The sequence below is a fragment of the Rhinolophus sinicus genome, chromosome 16, assembly GCF_057876585.1.
Source record: "Rhinolophus sinicus isolate RSI-liver-muscle chromosome 16, RSI-T2T, whole genome shotgun sequence".
Classification (NCBI taxonomy): domain Eukaryota; kingdom Metazoa; phylum Chordata; class Mammalia; order Chiroptera; family Rhinolophidae; genus Rhinolophus; species Rhinolophus sinicus.
In genome coordinates this window covers 58616684-58636054 of record NC_142516.1, presented here as the reverse complement: position 1 = coordinate 58636054, position 19371 = coordinate 58616684, and the positions used below count along the sequence as shown (strand labels likewise).

At 37.1% G+C, this 19371-nt stretch overlaps 1 long non-coding RNA gene across 1 annotated transcript; it reads left to right on the top strand.

Moving 5' to 3' along the window:
• Nucleotides 1-966: 966 nt before the first annotated feature.
• On the top strand, nucleotides 967-18493 carry LOC148755012 (uncharacterized). Its single transcript, XR_016019161.1, has 3 exons — nucleotides 967-1073; nucleotides 3753-3835; nucleotides 18377-18493. It is a non-coding gene; the product is annotated as an uncharacterized LOC148755012 (long non-coding RNA).
• Nucleotides 18494-19371: the final 878 nt, after the last annotated feature.

Here is a 19371-nt window from a genome sequence, read left to right as displayed (position 1 = left end):
TCTGAGAGACAGGCTGGATTACCTGGCATAAGCTTTTAAAGGAGCAGTTCCCAACCAGCTGTATTAAACTGCATTAATAATCTTTTCAGTTTTATTGGAACATAAATCGTGAACATTCTCATGTTAAATAAATAGGCCTTTCTATTAAAAATGGTTAAAATTCCCATAATCATATATTTTTGGAGACCATATTTCTTTAAAAATTTCCTAGCTCTAACCCTAAGGAGTCTGAGCTGAGTCTCATGAAGATCATCAGTAATGGGAACAGTTTGAAATAGAATCTTCAGGAACAAAGTGGCTTTTTCTCCGCTCATCCCTTTGAATCTCCAAGTCTATCCCAATTTAATGGAGTCTTGAATTGTCTTAAAAATTACTTCAACATCTAGGTCTGATCTATATGTTACTATAATGGTCTAATTAATCAACTGTTACAAAGAAAATAACGCTTTTTTTGTGCACAAGGTAACAATATTAGTGTGTCATATCTTTAATATGCTATTCTTCTGAGCTTGAATTTAAAAATCAAAATATAAACTCCGTAGCGATATGCATCACTTACTCATTCTCATGAAGGATGAAGACTAAAAAGGCTTGTGTAATTAAATGCTGAGCATAGAAAGAGTAATTTGAAGATTATTGCTTTGGTTCGTTACTTAAAATGTCCCTTATCTATGTCATTGAATAACAAGACTTAAAATAGTAAAAATAATAGCATACTTCTGGTCCTAGAAGCACTGTGTGCCTGATACTGTTTTAAGCACCTCACGTATACTAATTTATTTAACCCTTGCAGAAAAGTTATGATACTGGTACTATTATTATCCCCATGTTGAGGATGAGGAAACCGCATCACAGAAAGAAATAACTTTCAGAGTCGTATGGTGAGTGCGGAAGCAGAGCAGAGTCTATTAGTCACTCTTAACCTCTATGCTAAACTAATCCTCTCTAGTCTTTCCCTGTAGGCCTGAAATCTCCCTTCAGCTTCAGATGGGGCTGCAGAACATCTCTCCTGAAGAAGCCACCAGACAGTCAAACTCAGCATGTTCCAGATTGAATTGAAAATCTGCTCCCAGGTACCTGCTGCCTCCACCCTTAACTTTAATTGTTTAACCTACCTTCCCAGTTTTGATAAAGGTGCCATTGTGCTCCACTCTTCTTTCCTTATCAACACTTGCGACCCACGTGGTCCTTTCCATAGTCTACCTGTGAACAGCATTAGCTGTTTCTTCCTCTTTCCTATTCCCACGCTGCATTTTCTTTTCAATACTGCTTATCTTTCAACAGGCTTTTGAAATTAACCTGGCACGTCTCGTCCTATCTTCATTTCATCCTACATGCTAGTACCTAATGAAACTTTCTAACACATACTTCAAAATGGCTCCTATTAAGAAGACCCTTTAGCTTGCCTATAAAATGAATAGTAAACTGCTAAGCCTTCCACTCTAGGCCTTTCATATCATAACCTCAACTTTGTTTCAACCCTTATTGTCATTTCATCTTTCTATCCTTGCCTATCTTTTCTGTGCTTGTAAAATGTTATTTAATTTTTTTCTGTTATTTCTGATCTACCCACCCAGTACCAACCCACTGCTTCCAACTCACTAATTAGTGTCTCTTGTGTTCCAAATGAGGTATCCACTTGCTTGGCAAAGCCTTCCTTCCTAATTTTTCAAGTCTTCCCCTTTTTCTTTCTTTTGCTATTTCTTGATTCAAGCTTTCTTACTTAGACTAGAATAATAGTTTCCTGAATAGTCTCCCTAGTTCTCTATTTTCCTTTGTGAAACCCATTCAGCATTATCACTGTCAAGGTAATACTATCAAAACACATACTTTTACCTTGTGAATTTCCTGTTAAAAAAAGAAAACAGTTTCCTGTTTACTATAAATAAAACTCCAAACAGGCTGCCATGTGGCACAACTAGGTGAAGCCCCAATCAGGTTTTAATCTGTGGGAGTCTTGAAACTCCTTCGTTTGGCATTTAGTAGCATTTTGAGAACCAGTAGTGGAAATGTTATTATGTAACAACCTGCCCCTCCACTCCCCCAACTTCCACACTCAGATATACACCACCAAAAAAACACCATCATGTTCAAGCATATTGGGGAAGCACTACATTCAGGTAGGTTCTCTTTACCATAGGACTTTCAAGCATCTTAATACACTAATGTGCACTATAAGTCTCCAAAAACAATCTCAATGGAAAAGGGTTTTTTTCTCCCCCCTCTTTTGCCCCCGTCAGTCTTTTCAAGATTTCCCAGGACCTACCTCAAGAGTTCTACAACCCAGAGGTGAGGAAATCCTGCCCTATACATTCTCTGCAGATGCCACCTCCTCAGAAAGGCCTTCTCTGACCATCTTGGTGATAGCAGCCATCCCTTCCCTGTGCCAACATCCTCTTCGATTTTCTTTATAATACTTACCACAGTTTGATGTCATTCTTAATGTTTGTTCATCACTTGTCTGTTGCTTTTTCCTTTAGAATAGTAGATCCAGGGAAATTGGCATTCTAATCTTGTTTTGTTACTATCTTTCCACCTAAGATAATGCCTGATACACTTAATACAGTTTTCTTTTTTGAAGGAATATATGTTCCCCCACACCCACCACCGAACCACAAAAAAAAAAAAATTGAAAGCCTTGCTTATATCCATCTCCATGTCTCTCAACCTACCTAACTGAATTTAAGCTTACAAGGCTGAAATAATAGGTTTCCTCATCTCTGAAGTTTTCCCTTATGGCCTGACTCATCCCAAAGTAATAAATCTTACTCTACTGAACTTCTGTAATGTTGGTATCTGAACCACTCAATTTATTTTGAACAGTTAATCATTGTTTTTTACATAGGAATTCATGCTATCTTCCTCCCCTCACTATAGTGTATTTGCCTTGTGGCCGGGATTGGTGTCACACTGTGGGTATCTCTGAGTATCTAGCAGACAGGGTTTCTCAGGTAAGCAGTAAATATCTATTACTTGATTAAGAAGATAATCCCATCCCACCCTCTGGAAGGATGCTGGATGCAGTGCCATGCTATTGTGTGAAGTGGTTCCATCCTAGCAGGACGTATAACCCCTGCCGGGAACGAGGCCATCAGCCGGTTTCTACCACAGGCGAATCTGAGGGTCTTGCTTTGGCTCTCCTGTACACACTGCTTTCTGGCATTTACAGACGTTGGTAAGTCTTCCCTGCCAGTAGCTCTGTGGACTAGAAGCAGGGGGGAAAGTGTCCCTTCTAGCCTACAGCGAAAGAACTAGAGGAGTGTGATTTGTCATGGAGGGAAGGAATATGGATCTTTAAGGAGAGCGAAGGAAAATTTGCCTCTTCTCAGTCTGCAGACAAGTAGTTTGCACTTACATAGTGAATTTTTTTTGAATGTATGTGATAATGCTATTTAAGGTACATGTTTTCTTACAAAAAATGATTAATTTGCAGTATTTCAAGATGTTTCTACTCATATGATTTCATATACAGTATGACAGAGGGAAATGTAGAAGGCATAACTGATCAAATAGTTTTGCTGATGGCCATGAGATTTTTAAAAGTAAATACAATACACAGTGGATTCTGTCTCAGTGGAGATGCTACACATTCTCACCTTTAATTTTTTTTCTTACTCTCAGAAGTAGCTATACTTGGAACTAGTAGGGGTGAAAATATGTAATGAAGAAGGGGAAGAGGGGAGTTTGGAACCAAATAATACATTGTGATTGAAAAATCTTGTCTCATCTATATATGGTCTTAAATTCAACAGAAACAGCAAACCTCTCTGGCATCAGGGGCCTTGGATTGAGATGATTCTTCCTGTAACAAATCAATAGCCACGTGCATTTTTATGTAAGTCACTTAAATGTTAATCCATCTTTAAAATCATCACAGCAATTCCATTTCTTTCTTTTATTTAGAAATGAGATGTTCTTTGCTGAGACAGGTTAAAGTATTGGCTCGCCATCCAAATGTGGATTAGGAACATCTGGAAAACCTACCCTTGTTTTTTTATTAATGGAAAGCTTGGAAGGCTTTAGTGATTTATAACTTCTGTGCATTTTCACACACTGTCCAATTTTTTTTTCTTGGTCGAATTTTATTTCATTTGGAACATTTATGTGATGATGTAATATGCCACATATGAAACTTTTCTAATGAAAAAAGCTAATATATCTGCTGCATGTCAAATCGCATAGCTAGCAGGGGCGTGATTTGGAACAGACTTCACCCAAGCGCCTGGATCTTCTGGAATGTTGTCAGGGTGCTCGTTTCAGCCTGCCTCAGACCATTCTATCTCAGCCTTGCCTGGGACCTTAAGATTAAAACTACCCACAGGTGGGTTCTGCAGAGCTCTAGGGCTTTGAGATACTCTGGGGGGTGGGAAGAGTGTTGGATCATCAAATACATTTGAGGAATTGCGGAATTCTAAATCTTTTTGGAAACTCACAAAGATTATTAGTATACCAAGGCTTTGAAAATTCCTGAAGCTCTACAGAATTGGGTCTGTCCTGCTCCCGTTACTCCCCGGCCTCATCACCCACGTCTCTCTTTCACTCTCTGGTCTCTGGCTATACTGGCCTTCTTGTGATTCCTCAGCCACACCACACCAGGGTCTCTCTTTGCATACATTGTTCCCTCTGCCTGAGCGCTCCTTCTTTCCTCCCGGAGACCTACATGAGTCCTTCTCTTACCTCCTCTGTCTTTTCTGAAATATCATCTTTTTAGTGAAGCTTTCCTTGATTACCTTATTTAATACTATCCCTTCCTGACACTCCCTACTGGCCTTTTCAGCTTTTTATTTCCCTATCACAGTAATTGTCATTACCACAATAATGTTGCATGATCAAAAAACCTCAAATTCTCATGACATATAATCATAAATATTTACTTAGCTTCAAATGTATATCACTTATCTAATCTGCCCTGAGTTCATGCCGGTGTGTATGGCCAACTGTGGGTCATCTAAGAAGCTCTACTGCTATGGGCAAGGCTTGTTTACATGTCTCTTGAGTCTCCTGGATGTTGGCTAATCTAGGAGGGCCCCGGTGAGATGACTGGAGCATCTGGGCTCTGCAGCATGTATCCCTGATCCTCAGCAAACTAGCAGCAGCATAGTCTCCTGACAGTCACAGAGAAGCAAAAGACAGCAAGCCTTTCAATGTGCTTAAATCCATTCGTTAATCTCCTATTGGCCAAAGCAGATCACATGATCAAGCACAGCATCAGAGTGTGACTTCAGTATAATGTTACACAGCAAGGGATGTGGACAGAGGAAGAGATAAACAATTTGGGCCATTTTTTCAAAATACCATTAACATTAAAACTTTTACTTAATTTTTTGTTGTTGTTTCCCTCTGCTTGAATATAGGCTCCATGAAAGCAGAGATTTTTATCTTTAGTTGACTTTGCCTAGAACTGTGCCCAGTGCATCGTGGCTATTCAATGAATATCACTGAATGACTGACTACCTAAAAATAAGCCCATTTAACTTTGTTTAACTCAACATTTTCAAAGGTGTGATTCAATTGATCCCAACTTTAGTGGAAAGCCATGTAGTATTGCCTTTGAAACCAGAGACTCTTCAGAAATCCTTGCCTTTCTTACTGAGAATGTACACTCTGTCGTTAATGGCAAATTATGTTCTATACTAATAGGAAAATCTATCAGTCTTTATTTTGCCTTTTTTCATGCATCTAATGAGTGTCTAGTTAGTGACTTTCATGTACCAAGTAATGTACTAAAGGCTAGTGGTAATGAAGAGAAAGAAAACAACCCCTGCCTCTGGGAAGTCTCAGTTGAGTTGAAGAACAAACCTATAAAACAAAACATTGAGCAATATGGAATGCTTCATTATAATGTTATTAAAATAATACCCAGGTACACCAAGGATGATGTGTTCAGGTGTGCCATTAGATATTTATTAGATAGAGCATTCTGACTTTGAGCTCCATAACTAGTTCGACTGATAAAGTCACGCTTCTAATACAGCATGTTTATTTACAACATTTCTGTCCCCCTCCATTAGTTTCTTTATCCATCTACACATTCACCCTTATCTTCTGTTCTTTTTGACTCTTGCCTATCCTTCAAGTCTGATCAGCAATGGAACATCCTCTGATTGAGTTTACTTACAGCTTGCCCTGAATTTATCTGAATTTCATTGTATTTATTGTCTGTATCATATTAACGTGTAATGCCTGGGAACATCTCTTCTGTTTTTTTTTTTTTTTTTTAATAGGCTATTTAACTCTCCTATTCAGCACCTTTTCATGTGTGGATATCTTGTCTTTTCAGAGTTAATAACCATCTTGAGAGCACAGATTTTCTAGAATTGCTAAACAGAATGCTCATCACAATGGGTACTCAGACAATTAATTAGAAAACCTAGAGTTTTAATTTCCATTCATCACCTAGTTATAGTCAGGTCTGGTAATGCACACGGGGGTTATTGACTGGTGGTATAGAAATATTTCTGCTTAGGACTGGTGTTTATATACAATCCTTATCTATGTTGGGAACTAGTGACTATATAAAGCTATAACCACAAACCAATATTTTTAACAGGTTAAAATAAAACTGGCAATTTTAATAGGATTTGGAAATGAATAAGAGAAAATTTAAAAATGCCAAACTGTAAATACACAGGAAATGAAGAGATTTCTCTATTGCTAAAGAACATGTTGAAAAAAGGAATAAAGAAAAGCAAAGATATGTTACCTGCTGTTCTATGGCTCCAGGGCAGAGCAGTGGAACATTTATTATATTTCAATTAGTTTTGAAATTTCTACACACCTGCATTACCTATCCATCAGACCCATAAAATTGCCCTTTAGGGGAAAATCCTGCTTAACATGTCACTTGATGTGTGGGGAAGCCCCCCCAAATAAACCACAAAACCAACAAGTCAATTCATTAATGTCACTAATAATTTGAATTTTACATTTGACTTGAATGCCTTTGAAAAAGGCAGCAAGCAATTCATCAAATATTCCAAGTATTAACTGATAAAAACTATGTTAAAAGTCATAGAAAGGATGATAAGAGAAGGGAAATTAGTTTACTCACAGTCATAGTAATTAAATCATAATAAGATTCTATTAAGGGCCGAATCTCACTCAATACATTCCTGGGCAGGTATTAGGCGATAGACCATTCCAAACTCCCTTTTCTCTAATTCTACATTCTGTAATGAACTTCCTACATTCATTTATTGCTCTCACATATTAGGGAGGAGATGTTTTGTACAGCTGACAGATTAACTGATTGCTTATGAACTTATTTTCCAGTTTAAATGAATATATTTGGTTGGTAGTCTCATTGGCATTTGCATGATATGAGTCATTTATCTTTCATTCCTTTTAGAATGATTTCTCCCACCTGCCTAATTGAGAAAACTGCTTCTGGACTCAGAGTGATCTCACAGGGTCAGAGTTCTGATCTCAAATTGTTTCTTTACTTCACAAACTGGTGTCAGCTACAAACGTAAGCAAACACATACATATGCTAGAATGCATATAATTTTTAAAAGAAAGATGCTATTTTTGCCATAGTCTATTAAATTTGAATCTCTGTCATTCTCACATTTTTCTCTTCCTTTACCTTATATGTAGATATTTTAAGGAAAAAGATTGAGTTATTTGATTAAATTAAAATCAGTCCAGTCCTAACTAATGCAATAAGACAAGAAAAGAAAACAAAAGGTGTACAGATTAGGAAGGAAGATATGAAATTATCATTGCTCACGGCTGACATCATCTGTGCAGATAATCCAAAGAATTAACAATATATGGAATTTGAAATTAAAAACACATTACCATTTACATTAGCACCCAAAAAAGTGAAATACATAGGTTATAAATCTAACAAAATATGTGCAAGATCTATATGAAGAAAACTACAACATTCTAATAAATGTAATCAAAGAACTAAATAAATGGATAGTCCATGTTCATGAATAAGAAAACTCAATATTGTGAAGATGTCAGTTCTTCCCTACTGTGATCAATCAATTCAATACAATCCCAACCAAAATCGCTCTAAGTTATTTTGTGCATATTGACAAACTGACCCTAAAATTTTATGTAGAAATTTAAAAGACCAAGTATAGCCAACGCAATATTGAAGGGGAAGAGCAAAGTTGGAGGATTGGCACTACCTGATTTTAAGATTCTATAAAGCTACAGTAATCAAGACAGTATGGTATTAATGAAATAATAGATAAGAGATCAATAGAAAATAATAGCCAAGAAATAGGTCCATATAAATATAATCAATTGATCATTGACAAAGGAGCAAAATAATGCAATGGAGCAAAGATAGTCTTTTCAACAAATGGTCCTAAAACAACAGGAATTCACATGGAAAAAAAAATCTATACGCAAACTTTGCACTCTTCAATGAAAGCAAAATTGTTCATAGACCTATGAATGTAAATGTAAAACACAAAGCTATAAAACTAGAAGATAATGACATACGGGAAAACATAAATGACCTTGGGCAGGATGATGACTTTTTAGATACTAAACCAAAGACATGGTTCATGAAAGAAATGATTGATAAACTGGACTTGATTAAGATTAAAAAATTCTGATCCACAATAAAAAATACCAAGAGAATGAGAAATGAGCCATAGACTGGGAGAAAATGTTTGCATATGTGATAAAGGAATATTATCCAAAATATGCAAAGAACTTTTAAAACTCAACAATAAGAAAACAACCCAATTAAAAAATGGGCCAAAGATTTTAAGAGACACCTCACCAAAGAAGATTTACAGATGGCAAATAAGCATATGAAAAAGATGTTTCACAGCATATGTCATCAGGGAAACGCAAATTAAAACAATGAGATACCACTACAAACTTATTACAATGTCCAAAATCCAGAACACTGACAACATCCAATGCTGGTAAGCATGTGGTGGGAATGCAAAATGGTACAGCCAATTAATAAGATATTTGGCAGTTTCTTACAAAACTGAACATACTCTTACCATATGATACAGTAATTGTGCTCCTTGGTATTTACTCAAAGGAGTTGTAAACCTATGTGCACACAAAAACCTGCACACTGATGTTTATAGCAGCTTTATGCACAATTCCCCAAACTTGGAAATAATCAAAATGTCCTTTAGTAGGTAAACAGATAAATAAACTTTGGTATATCCAGTCTAATACTATGCAGTGCTAACACACACACACACACACACACACACACACACACTACCCACAAAACTCTCAAACCATGAAAAGACATGGAGGAAACTGAAATGCATATTACTAAGTGAAAGAAGCCAATCTGAAAAGGCTACATACTGTATTATTGCAATCATAATATTCTAGAAAAGGCAAAACTATGGAGACAGTACAAAGATCATTGTTTGGCCGAGTGGAAGAACGAATAAAAGGAGCAGAGAGGGTTTTTAGGCTTTATTTGATATCATATTTGGAAAGCATTTTATATCATATTTTCCTTCCCTTAATTTCTTTTATTTTTGAGGAGAAACAAAATCATTTTTTTCCTATATTCCTTCACTTTTTTATCCAACCCCCAACCTCCCTCCCATCTGGCAACCATCAGTCTGTTCTCTGTATCTATGAATTTATTTTTTATTTTCTGTTTATTTTGGTTTTTAGATTTCACATATAAGTGAAATCAGTTGCTGTTTGTCTTTGTCTGTCTGACTTACTTCACTTAGTATAATACCCTCTAGGCCCATCCATGTTGTCCCAAATGTTAAGATTTCATTCTATTTTATGCCTGAGTAATATTCCATTATATATATTCCATTATATATATATGTGTATATATATATATATATACACACATACATATGTGTATATATATATATATATATAAACATACACACACACACACACATACACATATATATGTATTTGCCACATCTTCTTATCTAGTCATTTCATAGCTTGGCTATTGTAAACAATGCTGCAATGAACATAGGGATGTATATAACTTTCCAAATTAATGTTTTGAATTTCTTCAGGTAAATATCCAGAAGTGGGACTGCTGGGTCTTATGGTAGTTCTATTTTTACTTTTTGAGGAACCTGCATACTGTTTTCAATAGTGTCTGATCAGATTTCAAATCCCAGCAGTGCACGAGGGTTCCCTTTTCTCCACATCTTCCCCAATACTTGTTTGTTGATTTATTGATGCAGCCACTCTGACAAGTATGAAGTGATATCTCATTGTGGTTTTTATTTGCATTTCTCTGATGATTAGTGATGGTGAGCATCCTTCCATATGTCTACCAGCCATCTGTATGTTCTCTTTTGAGAAGTATCTATTTAGGTCCTCTGTTCATTTTTTTAATTGGGTTGTCTTTTGGTGTTAAATTGTACGAATTCATTACATATTTTGGATATTAACTACTTATTGGATATATCATTGGTGACTATCTTCTCCCATTTGGTAAAGTGTCTTTTCATTTCATGGATGGTTTCCTTTGTTGTGCAAAACTTTTCAGTTTGATGTAATCCCATTTGTTTACTTTTTTTCTTTTGTTTCCCCTGCCTGAAGAGACATATCCAAAAATTATTACTAAGAGAAATGCCAAAGAATCTACTTCCTATATTTTCTTCTAGGAGTTTTATGGTTTTGGGTCTTACATTTAAATCTTTAATCCATTTTGAATTTATTGTGTATGGTGTAAAAAGGTAGTCTAGTTTCATTTTCTTTGTGGAGAAAGGGGATATTGTAGTGGGACACAATGGAAATATGGGTGTGAACTGAACTATTGTAATTACTGTACATAGATCCCAGCCTGATGTAGATTAACAGTGAGACATCCCTAGTCACACTTGCACAAAAGCACATTTTTGAATGCCATGGATTATTAGTCATTAAATGCATGTGTGATTCACTAACAGCAACCTAACCAGCTTTGAAAAGGGTAAATTTAGATACTTGGAATTTTCAGAACAGAAAAAAACACATACATATATATATATATATATATCATATAAATATATATGTTGCCTAATCCAGACCTTCTTCCACTTAGTCAGAATTCTTTTTTTTCTTTTTTGTCCAGTACCATTATTTATTTATTGTTTATTAGTTTTAGTGTACAAAACAACATAATGGTTAGACGTCTACACCTCTCACAAAGTAATAACCCCACCAAGTCTCCTACCAATCTAACATCATACATAGCTATTATAATACCATTGACTATATCCCCTATGCTGTACTTGACATCCTGTGATGATATATATATATCATCAGGGTACATATATATAATATATATAACATACCCTGTTTCCCCGAAAATAAGACCTAGCTGGACCATTAGCTCTAATACGTCTTTTGGAGCAAAAATTAATATAACACCTGGTATATATTATATTATATTATATTATATTATATTATCAGGTCTTATAGTAAAATAAGACTGGGTCTTATATTAATTTTTTCTCCAAAAGATGCATTAGAGCTTATTGTCTAGCCAGGTCTTATTTTCAGGGAAACACAGTGTGTGTGTGTGTATATGTGTACACACACACACACACACACACACACACACACACACATATATAATTATAGTTGACATTCAATATTATTTTTATTTGTTTAGGTGTACAGCACAGAGATTAGGCATTAATATAATCTATGAAGTGATCCCCCCAATATTTTTCTTTTATTACCACTTTCCTTTTTTTCACTTTTAACAAGGTTCCATGTTTTAAAAACAAACAAACAAACAAAACCTTAAAGTATCCAAAATGAATACGCACCTGAAATTATTTTCTGGGGGTACTACTTGGCTAACCCATGGTATTAATAAGCAGAAGATGGGTTTTAAGAACAATTGCTTGTAGATATATTTTACACACACACACACACCTGACCTCATAAAGCACCAGTGTGATGTAACTACAAAAAAAATTCCTATATTCCTATATAGCCTTGACTAAACTGAGGTTTTTGTCCGTATAAGCCCAGGAAGCTGATTTGTGGTGACCTATTGGACTTGGACCTCTTAGTTTGTTTTCTCCTTTTTATTTTTCCTCTACACTTTGTTTTCTTTTTCTCATTTTTTCTTTTTTATTATTATTTTCTTTTTTCTTATTTTTTTATTTGCTCTCTTTTCCCATCTTTCTTTTTTTCTAATTTTTTAATTTTAATTTTCTCACTTTTTGTTTTCTTATTATTTTCCTTTCTCTTTTTTCTTTGCTCTCTTTCCCCATTTTTCTTTTGTTCTTTTTTCTTTCTTTTATTTTAATATTCTCAATTTTTTGTTTTCTAATTTTTTTCATTATTTTTCTCTAAAAATTTTTAGTTAGTATTTTTTTTTATTAGCATTGTTAGTACACTTAGTATAGTTAGCATTGTTGATATAGTTATATTTAGCTGCATAGTTAGTATAGTTGTTGTTTATTAGCACAGTAATACTGTTGACATAGTGTATTTGGTCAGCATAGTTAGTATAGTTATTGTTTATTAGTATAGTTAATAATATTGTGTATATATATATATATATAGTTAGTATATTTAGTCAGCATAGTTAGTATAGATGTTATTTATTAGCATAGTTAGTAAGCATAGTGAGCATAGTTAGTGTCATCAGTGAGTGTAGTTAGCTGGGTCACCGTGTCACATGACCTTGTAGCCATCTCTGCTAACTGGGAGCCCCTTAGTGGCCATTACAAGCTCCTGAACACCACTGGCGAGGGCACCTATGCCAAGGTGAAGTTGGGTCAGCACATTCCCACTGTGGCAGGATGGCTGTCAAAATTGTAAAACAGCAGGGCTTCGCCAACCTCCACAGGCTTCTCCTATGAGAAGTCAGCTGCTTGAAAGCTTTGCAGCATCCCAATATAGTGCAATTATATGAGGTGATTGACAACAAGGAACCATTCTTCCTCATAATCCAACACATGAGCAGAGGGAACATGCTGGAATACCTGAAGACCCATGGCCATATGAAAGAGAAAGAGGCCAGAGGTGTCTTCCGGCAGCTGGTACCAGCCGTGCACCACTGCCACCAGAGAGGCATTGCTCACAGGGAGCTGAAGCCACAGAACGTGCTGTTCAACAGTAAAATGAATGCCAGAATTGCAGACTTTGGATTCAGTACCCAGTTCAGTGCCAGTAAACTAAGCATAATCTGTGGCAACCCCTTCTATGCTGCCCTAGAACTCTTCCTGGGCCACGAGTATGGTGGTCCTGCAGTGTATATTTGGAGGCTGGGAGTGATGCTGTATGGGGTGGTCCCTGGGACCCTCCCTTTCAAGGGAAGCACCTGAAGGCAGCTGAGTCAGCAGGTACTACAGGGGAAGTACGCCATACCATTCTTTTTATCCTTGAAATGGAAAACTTCCAAAAAAACCTGATAACCTTCAAACCCTAGGATAGAGGAAATTTAATAGACATCATGCCGGACCCGGAGCTAAACGTGGGTCAGAAGGAGGAACTCAGGCCCTATAGTGAGTCACCCCGTGATGACACAGACCCTGGGTAACAAAGGAGATGGTGAACCTTGGCTTTCAGTGGGACCAGATCCAGGATGCATTGACTAACAAGACATTCACCAATGTCATGGCCATGTATCTGATCCTCAACACAAAAAGGCTCAAATTCTAGTGTTGCACCATCCAGGTAAGGCCCTTCGATTCCCCTGACCGCAGTCCTGCCCAGCTCAGGTTCAGCCAGAGTGCTCTAGTTTCCAACAGGCAGAGCAGCAGCCTAACAACCATGAGTCAGAAGGCCAAAGAGTCTGCTGCTCTGCCAGCCAGCCCGAAGCCCAGGACCGCCAGTCCCAGACTCAAGCTGTGGTGGAGGAACCCCACCCTTAGTACAGCCCCCCAGAGTAGCTCTGGGGTCTCCCTCACCAGCCACAACCCCAGTATCCACAACAGCAGCAGCAGCAGTGGAACCACAGAGGAAATCAGGCACGGATGGCTAGGAGATACTGCAACTGCCTAAGAAAGCTCTGCCTTAGGCTGTCCGAAAAGGGGCTGTCCAAACTCAATAAAGTGAAGCCCACTTAGATTGTGACAGCTAAGGCAGGGCTATAACCAGACTCCGGGGAGGTCAAGCCAGACTCCCTGCATTTTAAATGCTGAACTCGCAGATGCTGAAGTCCAAGGAGCCCAGCCACATGGTGGGGGAGATCGGCGAGAGGCAGGACAGAAACTGCAGCTGTCAGTAGTGCAAAAAGTACACTTGTGTGTACAAGGCGCCTTGGGTAAGAGGACTTGGTCCAGTGGATGATGGAGGTGTACAAACTGCCATGGTGTCCTCTGCATGGGATTCATATCAGGAGGGTACTTGGCATCACCGTGGCCTTCAGAAACATCGTACCCAAAATTGCTGGTGAGCTTGGAGGACGGCCTATAGCCCCCTGGGGGACAAGAGGAGAGGCTGCCCTTGCTGCAGGTCCACTACTTGGCCCCTACCTGGGTGAGACTTCAGAGACTGGACTGTTTTTCCTGGGACCTTTCTCTCCTCTCCTGCTCTTTTAGAGGAAGATGGTTCTTATTAAAATAGTTGGTTCTTCCAAATCTTGCAATAAACTTGTTGCTTCAGAAGGATGTATCAGGTACTCTTGTTTTGTATCCAGTTTGAGGAGCGTGTAGTGATGTAGTACTTGGACTTAATCAGAACAACTCTCCACTTTTGCATGTTGTGCTCCTCTTGGTCTTCTGCTCCCTTGGCTTTGAACCCTCAGCTACCTTGTCGGTTTCTCCTTTGTGGCAGGATGGTGTTGGTTGCTCACATAACACATACACTGCCTTCTTCCCGTGGATCTGTGGATGCTCAATTTGAAGGCACCACTTTTCTTTCTTTTTTTTTTTTTTTTTCCAAGTGCAAACAAAGTGCATAAGCAGAGAATCTCTTGGGCTCCAGCAGAGGGATAGTGACTTAGGGGGCCTTGGAGACAGCCAAAGGGCAGACTGAGATGTGTGGCTGCAGGGGGAGGACTGGAGGACAGTCATCATTTTCCCAGTCAAGGGTCCTGTTCCTGTGCAGCCTCCAGAATTTTTAAACTATAGTCTTTTTTTGTCTTATTCTTATATCAGTCTTTGTTGGTGAAGCTTCTCAATTGGAAAGAAAAGTGAAAATATTGTCAGGAAAAATTTATTTTCTCAAAGAATTTATGGGGCTTTCTTCATAAAGTATATTTATAACTAACATATAAATGTCATAGTTTAATTGTAAGTACTGTATTTCATGTGAGGAAGTGAGCATGCTTAATTAGCAATCATTAAGTTTCATGTGACATATATTTTATGCTCAATTTAGATGTAGGCAAACAGAGACATTAAAGTAACACAGACCTCAGACGAGGCACCACCTCAATTAGGTAGCAGACATCCTGTGTTGAGTGGCCAGGATAACTCTGACCCACAGGAATCTAACCAACTTCCCTAAAATTGTTGTCTCTGCTTTAAAGGAGCGAAAGAATGTCCTGGGAATTTTTGAGAGGAATTAAACAAAAATGATAGAAGCATTTAAAGGAAGAGACTTATGAGTCTCTTGGGAAAACAGAAGTTTTAAAAAGATCAAACTATAAACTAGCAGACCAAAAATGTATAAAATGTTAAGAGGAAATTCCATAAACGTTTTTTACTTAATTGCTGGTTTAATATATGTGAAATTAATGCCCTTCCATTTTCTGCCTATACCCCTATGAAAATAGCGTAGAGAGGGGGGAGCAGCAGGCACAAATCAGAGATACTTTTCTTGAAGATTCAGAAGAAAAAGGCTTGCCTAGAGCCAAGTATCTATAATCTCTGCTTTGCTTAGAAATAAGAAAGCAATTTTTCCAAAAATCCTTTGCTGATAGGCCCACTCTTTGTTTCTTTTTTTAAATACATGATTAAAAATCTCCTATAAATGACAGTCTATAAGGAATGTTGAAGTATTTTGGAATATCTAATTACTTCCAGCTGCTATCTTAATTTTAAAATATTTCTTAAAGGGGACTTCCAGCCTGTTGGCAGCAACAAAATAGATTTTCTCTGTCTTTTTAAATCTTGTTTCTGTTTCTATTATTGGATTTCACAATGCATCATATGATTTACTTTGGAGAGACAATAAAATGCATTCATGTAGAAATATATATTACTTCTAAATTACTCATTAAAAGTGTATTTTTACATTAATTTAAAGTTGGTTAAGTTAGTGGAGAATGATACATTGAAATACAATGTTCCCCTACTGAAGCTTAGAAAATTAGAAGGAGAAGGAATGTATCTTGCCAAAGACATTATATAGAGAGATAGGGATTAAACTGGGGTTAGAAATCAGATGTCTTGCCCTGAGCCCATAGGAACTCCTTGTGATGCCCAGCAAAGTGTGACCAGAAAAGAAAGAGTTCCCAGATTTCTGAAAATGGTGTGTAGCAAACAAAGTAAAGGGGTGTGATTCAGTAAATTTCCTCTAATCTAGGTCCAAAAACTCTGATTAGCAAGCCTAGAGACTGAAGTTAGTATTGCATCCAAAAGGTTTGAGAAGGGTCTATCATACATCTCCACCATTATGAAGGTACCAGTTATCTCTCCCACCAGCCCCACTTTCTTAGGCTGCAAAATCTGTAATTTTGAGATCGTTCTTCTTGCCTCAGCTGCCTGTACAATTAGTGAATACTAGACACAAAATTCATGTCTCATGAATTTTGAAATAAAGCCATTGAAAGAATGAATTAGTAATTGGTGGAGAACTGAAGTGGAAAATTATGTACAGTAGTACCTCGGTTTTCGAACGTCTCTGTTGATGAACATTTCGGTTTATGAACACCGGAAACCCGGAAGTAAATGCTTTGGTTTTCGAACACGCCTCGGAAGTCGAACATGGCACGCGGCTTCCACTGAGTGCAAGATCCTGAGGCCTAGCTGTTGGTTGTTTTTGAACGTTTCAGAACTCAAACGGTCTTCTGGAATGGATTATGTTTGAAAACCGAGGTACCACTGTCGTCCCTAGGATGAAGACTGCCACTTTTGGTTGGCTTTGATGGTGCGCAAAGAAGTCAGTTCACAGAAGAGGAAATAATCTAGAAGAAAAGATGAGAGACATTACAACCAGAGAGACAGAGAACAGAAAGATACTGCTCTCAAGATGTTCCTGAGTACCTATTATGTTTGAAGCACTGTGCTCCAAGATGGGCAAGGGCTGCAATCCGTAGTAGGCTGCTGTAGTTCCCAAAGATATGTCCGTGTCCTAACCCCTGGGACCTGTACATGCTACCTTATTTGGAAAGAGGGCCTTTTACAGATGTGATGAGAATCTTGAGATGGAGAGATCATCTTGGATTATCTGGATGGATCCTAAATGTCATCATGAGAATCCTTAAAAGAGAGAGGCAGCGGCAGATTAGACACACAGAGAAGAGAATGAGGCGATGTTACCACAGGGGCAGGATTGGAGTGATGTGGCCACAAATCCAGGAATGAGGACAGCCACCACCACAAGCTTGAAGGGTCAAGGAACAAATCGTTTCCTAGAGCCAGTACAGAAGTGCAGCCCTGCTGACACTTCAGTTTTGTCTTAGTGAAACTGATTTCAGACTTCTGGCCTCCAGAATTTTGAATTAATAGATTTCGGATGGTTTAAGCCACCACGTTTGTGGTTATTTGTTACAGCAGCCATAGGGAACTAATACAGGGCTTTTTTAAAGCGTGAAATAAACCATACTTTCTGCTCCCAGGTAGTTAAAAATCAATTAGATGAGAACATCAACCACCCGATTAACTAAAAAGAAGTAAGAATGTTCTTATTAAATCAGTTGGTTAACAAATGGCTATGAATTGACAGGAGAACGAAACAATCATTTCTTCGAGTGAGTTCCAAGATGTGGTCAAGATGATATTAGAATTGGGCCATTAAGTCAAATACAATTAGTTTGAACTAAGGATATTTTAAATTTTCAGGTGAGAAAACCTATAGGTGTATGATTAACACATTATATTTTCTCCCTCCTCAAATAAAAACAGAGATTGTAATTAAACTGAAATATCACTTACCGGATACTATGTGCAGTGACCACTCTGTCCAGTGATAAAAGTCTGAATTTCTATCGAACTTCTCCATTTACAAAAGTCAAAGCAACAGTTCACAAATTTTATAGAACATCAAAAATCAGATTCACTTAAAATTTGGTTTTAGCCTAATTCCTTTTTTCCTTCTAAAAGTGTGAAAATGCACATTTTACATTATTAAACTTGAAAATGACTTTTTCCACCTCATATATCTTTTGGATTATCTAAACTTTTCTTGTGGTTAATTAATTGCTTCTTTATAAGAAAGGAAAAAGAGCTATATAATTATTGAAAAGTAAAATGAAATGCAAAGGACCTCATTAGTGGAGGAGAAATAAAGTTCAAATTCCTAATAAATTAAAATACTTTACTTTCTAATCTTGCAGGATGAGAAAGTCCTGTTTTGTTGGAATGTTGGGAGTGGCATTCTGTAAGAGGTAAGCTCACAGAGGTCATGGTCACGGAGTGCTCCCTGCCTACTACCTTCCAGGGATGCATTCTGCTCCTATCTGTCAGTTATGTTGCTAGTATATTAAGCTGATCCTTTCCAGAAAGGAATTTAGTAAGTAATATGCTTAGATTAAAAAGTGCCAACATAACATTATACATGGAAATTCCCAACGATTCTGAGACAAGTTGGAGTTGTGTAAGATAAAAAAATATAAGGTCAAATTCCTCAGAAATTGTTACCAAACCAAACACACACACACACACACACACACACACACACACACACACACCCCACTCCAAAAACATATAAATAAAATAAAATAAAGTAAAAAGCATATTACCTCTGGTGGACATTATAATGCTTACCAATATCCAGTTCTCATTTCTTCCTGGGCATAAGGGGACTACTTCTGCCAGACCCCTTGCACTTATATTGGGTCATTGATAGCTCTTGTCCATGAAATGTGAGCAGAAAAGCCAGTGTGTCATTTTCTGTTTCTGCTTTTCTGCTGAAAGCTCTGAAACCACATTTTTGATAGTGAGCTTCCATCAGCTGAAGACCATGTGGGGTAGAGCAAAGTACTCTTTTATTAAACATTCAGAGTTAATTAGAAATAAGCCTTTGTTATATTAAGATACTTAGATACCAGAGGTAATTTTTTACTGCAGCATAACCTACAGCCTACCCTGACTAATGTACCTGTTAACCAAATAAATAGGCAAACAAAACTTTAAAACCAAAAAAATTGGAAAGAAATGTACTCGACTATAAGTGTGACTTTTCATATACTTTTTTCAATTTTAAATTAGAATATATATGTATATCATATATATGACATATATATGATATATGATATATGTATATATCGTATATATAATATATATACATCATATATATATATATTATACATATATATGTGTATATATATCA